Genomic DNA, 5,181 nt, shown 5'->3' on the forward strand with positions numbered 1-5,181 from the left:
AGTGAAATCATCCCATCATCCAGGCTGGGGAACTAAGAGGACCCACCATAGGGATAATGAGACATTTGCCTATTGGCTAAGGAAGAACCTGGATCCCGAGTCCCTAGAGGCCAGAGGCTCTGCCTTATAGAAGGTTATATTTCGAAAACCCAGTTCAAAACTTGCCACCCTCATGCTACTGTATCAAAGAATGACCCTGCACGTTTAATTCTGAAAGCTGAAAAAGAAAACTCCTGCCAAGCTGTGTGCTGCTCTGGCAACATGGGGCTCCAATTCAACCTGAGGTGCTTGGGAAAAGTCATTAAACCTGAAAACTCATTGAAAACTGCCAAGCTGTGACCCAGACTGCAAAGGTCAGTCACCTGATGGTGTGGAAAGCAAGGTCTTAATGCCCTCTGCTGGCCAGGATGATTCCAGATGCCACCATGCCCAGGGCTCTCCGGGGTTTCAGTTTAAGCAGCCGGAAGCCAAGAGTGCCTACAAGTTTAATGGGCCATGACCTCCTTGATCTGTGTACGGGGAGAGATGCCACCCCATTCCCAAAGTCCCTGAAGGATGCTTATCACCTGTTCCGACAGCAGAGGAATATGTCAAGAAGCTAAAACCGAACCTTTTATATGAATGTGATTAACTTTTCAGTGAATAGGCTGTGCTTCCAAGGGCCTCAAGAAATAAAGAAAAAAAGGCCACCCAAAGAAAATAATAGTATCCAGTCTAGAACATCCAGATTTCCAATGATTTGGGGTTTTCTGGTCAGTTTACCCTTCTGAGCACAAAAGACCCCTTCAGACATGATATTGTTAGCATTGCATGACTGGATCCCTATGGTGTGGAAAGGGAAACTGAAGATTCAAACCAGTTGTTGAAAAAAATAACTTTTCCTTTGGGTCTACAGAAGATTTCTTCATTTACTGGAGAGATGGCTCAGTGGTTAAAGGTGCTTGCTTGCAAAGCCTGGTGGCCCAGGTTCAAATCCCCAGTATCCACATAAAGCCAGATGCACAAAGTGGCACATGCATCTGGAGTTTGCTTGCAGTGGCTAGAGGCCCTGGAAAGCCCACACAACATTCTCTCTCTTTAAAAAAAAAAAACCTAAAATTTAAAAGAAAGGAGGGCTGGAAAGACGGCTTAGCAGTTAAGACACTTGCCTGTAAAGCATAAAAACCCAAGTTCAGTTTCCCAGTACCCACCTAAAGCCAGATGCACAAAGTGGTGCATGCATCTGGAGTTTGTTTGCAGTGGCTAAAGGCCCTGGCATGTAATTCTCTCTCTCTCTCTCTCTCTCTCTCTCTCTCTCTCTCTCTCTCTCTTTTTGGTTTTTTTGAGGTAGGGTTACACTGTAGCCCAGGCTGACCTGGAATTAACTATGTAGTCTCAGGGTGGCCTCAAACTCATGGCGATCCTCTTACCTCTGCCTCCCAAGTGCTGGGATTAAAGGCGTGCACCACCACGCCCGGCCATGTTCATTCTCTTTATCTCTTTTCTCTCTCTCCCCATATAAATAAATGAATAAAATATTTTTAAAAGAAAAGAGGCTGGAGAGATGGTGTAGTGGTTAAGGCATTTGCTTGCAAAGCCAAAGGACCCAGGTTTGATTCCCAGTACCCTTGCAAACCCAGGTGCACTAGGTGGTGCATGCATCTGGAGTTCATTTGTAATGGCTAGAGGTCCTGGTGTGCCCGTTCTCTCTCTCAATCTCCCTCCCCCTTCACTGCCTCTTTCTCTCTCTCTCTCAAATAAATAAATATTTTTAAAAATAAGAAAGAAACTTTGGCTTATTTTTTTTCAAATGTGTGGAACACACACACCCATACACACACTGACCCCCCAAACAAACTGTTCCTGAGAGATCTAAGATAAACACCCAGTTGACTCTTCTGCTCCAGATCTGTCTGCCATATCAATACATAGTTGGTGAATGAATGAATGAATAAATGAGCTGAACTTGAAGGAGGACTATATACTTTGGATGGAGATGTTGGTATAATGGTACAATCTGCACTAGACAGTATAACAGCTTTTGCTCAGGGACAAAGCCAACTCTCCCATTGGAAATATGCTGGAGGAAAGTTGAATCTCATTCATGATGAAAAGTACAGAGTTTGGGACCTAGAAGACACTTCCTAAGTCATCATTCCAGTCTCCTCATTTGATTCAATCCATTCACTTCACGGATGCGGAAAGTGAGGCTCGGAGAGGCTAAACGCAAACCATACCTCACAGCAGTTTACTAGAGAAGCCTACAGGACTTTTTAAAGAGCACTGATGTTCAGTTTTTTGGCTGTAACCCACAATAAGAAATGCAGTGTGACTAAGTATATATTTGTGCACCCCCATGCTGCATACACAAAACCAAAAAGGATTTAATGAAACACTTTCTTTATGTAAAATACTCTGGCCTATTCATTTTTATAATATTCTTATCAAAATTCACTAAACCAATTTTATAACCTAAATTTAAAAATACACTACAGCATGACTCCTACAGCACAGTCTATTCTTGTACAAAGCTAAAGTCTTCTAGAATCTTCTGTCAATGAAGAACTAGAGCAATTAGTCTGTTAAGACCTCTTGACCCAAATATCCTGATTATTTGACTTGGTATAAACAGTATCTTCCACTGTTACATTTCATCTCGCCCCTAAGGGCTCTGACCAAACTGCCCTCCTTCCTCCGCCAGGGTCACTACAACAGTGTGTTGTAAACACTTTACAGCAGTAGCCTTGCCCCTGTCCCTGAAGCTTAGAAATAAGTTGGTTGGGATCTGTATCACTATGCAAGATAGCATGTTGTTACCTTCTCCTAGCTTCTCTGCTGCCACGAGGCTCCTGGGCAGAGGCAGCACAGGGACCCCTGGAGGAAGAGCAGAAAAGGGGCAGAGCCAGAAAAGGGGGATGGATCTGAGGTCATCACTACATGAGTGAAGGGAACAGACAGGCTATTGAGAGGTTTTAAGCGCGCTCTCTCTCTCTCTCTCTCTCTCTCTCACTTTCTCTCTACTCACACATACATTCTCTTCTCCACTCACTCACTCACATTCTCTTCTCTTCTTCTTCCTCATTGTTCCCTTACTCTGACTTTTGCTAACACATCCTGTCCCTCTCTATCTATCCCTCTAGTACAGAAATAGTTAACATAAGGCAGCATCCATTTCTTGGCTATTTCCCATCTAGCTGACAGGTGGGAACTTTCTACTCTGACTTCCGACTTTCCTGCTGAAAACCAGCAAGACAGGATTTGGCAGGAGGGTGTGCTAGAGCTGAACCTCCCCACAGCCACCTGCGGACATTCCCCTTCCCTCCTCCCCCTCCCCCCACCAAGCAGAAAGCCCAGTGTTGGCAGTGCGCTGGCCCATGGCAGTGCAAACTGCAGGCTGCCCATGCCTTTCCCAGGAGTCTACCTTGGCTGCAAGGCTGAGCAGTGAAAAGGAGCCATGGGGAAGAAGAGCAATGCTTCAAATATTTATTGCCCCTTTCATATTTTCTCACGAACAGTTGTGAAGACCAGGATTCCAGATCTAGGGTTCCACTTCTGAAAGACTGGAATGAATGTGGGAGACAGGAAAGGACCCTCCGAACTCTATCTCTGTCACCGATGTACTGTGTGGTATCAGGGAAGTTACTTGACTTCTTTGGTTCTCAGTTACTTTACTTTTAAAGTGTGAGACTGGATTTTACAAATAACACTTAAGCCAGATGTGGTGGACGTATCTATAAATCCTAGCACTTTGATGCCGGAAGATCAAGAATTTGAGGCTAGGACAGGAGAGGGAGCTTTGGCGATAAGGACCAAGTACTCACAAGTATGAGTATGTGGATTCAGATCCCCAGAGCCCTTGCATAACCAGACACAATAGTGTGAGTGTGTGTAAGCCCAGCATTCCTATGGCAAGATGAGATGCTCTTCGGCCAGCTAACCAGTGAACAAGGAGAGACAGAGACCCTGCTTCAAACAAAGTGGAGGGTGAGAACTGACACATGGTGCTTTCTTGTAATCTTCACCCATGCGTGCACACACATGCGTGCACACACACATACATACACAGACACATGAGTCTGAGGCCAGGGGCTGAGGATTTGCTTCACTGAGTAAAGTGCTTTCTGAATAAGCCTGAGGACTTGAGTTCAGATTTCCAGCACTCACATAAAAGCCAGCCATGATGGCACATGTCTGTGATCTCAGCCAGCCCTGGGGTGGTAGAAACAGGAGGACCCCGGGGGCTTGCAGAATAGTTTGGCCAAATGAGAGACGCTGACTCAACAAATAAAGTAGAGAGCAACTGAAGAAGATACCCAATATTGACCTGTGGCCTCCACGCACAGGTGCACGCATGTGCACATGCACCCACATACATACTCACACCCATACACATGCATGCAAAAAAAAATCATGGCCAGCCTGGGCAACACAGCAAGACCCTGTCTCAAAGCATAATAAAGCAAAAAAATTCACCAAAACACTATAAAAAATCAATTAACTGGTCATCTTTGTGATTCTTTCAATTATTTAGGGAACTAATTTATATGCTTGAAAGCTTTCAAATAAAAGAACTAAATCAAGTATCCCTGCATTCTGGTACTGACTAAGTAGTATAGTTGTTAAGGGAAAGTACCCCCTTTGAAGGGTATTCTAAAGCCAGGCGTGCTGGCACACACCTTTAATCCCAGAACTCAGGAAGTTGAGGTAGGAAAATCACTGTGTGTTTGAAGCCAGCCTGGACTACCCAGAGTGAGCTCTAGGTCAGCCTGGCTGGAGAGAGATGCTGCCTCAAACAAACAAACAAAAAAGGTATTCTAATAGATGGAAGAGAAATGATAGAACACCCCAGTTGACAGCATTTGATGAGCTGAGCAGTCTAGACACTGAGTACCAAAGACCACTCACATCACAAAACACACAGACATGCTGTACTTACTGATGAGAGAAAGAATACCTCCCACAACCTTGCCAAGGAGGTTGAGCCTCTGCAGTCAGCAGCTGATTTGCAGGAGATAAAGAGGACAGAGAACGTGTTGAGCAGCAGTCTGAGGGCAAGAGCTGAAAAACCCACAGGATGGATGCCCAGGTTCGACAAAGCACAAAATTTAAGGAGAAAGCTGGAAGATGAACCTCTAAAGTACAACAGGCTCAAAGACATGTTGATTTCTTTCTTTTTTTAATGGAACACTACACTAAGCCAGA

This window comes from Jaculus jaculus, chromosome 3 (genome assembly GCF_020740685.1).
Source record: "Jaculus jaculus isolate mJacJac1 chromosome 3, mJacJac1.mat.Y.cur, whole genome shotgun sequence".
NCBI lineage: Eukaryota > Metazoa > Chordata > Mammalia > Rodentia > Dipodidae > Jaculus > Jaculus jaculus.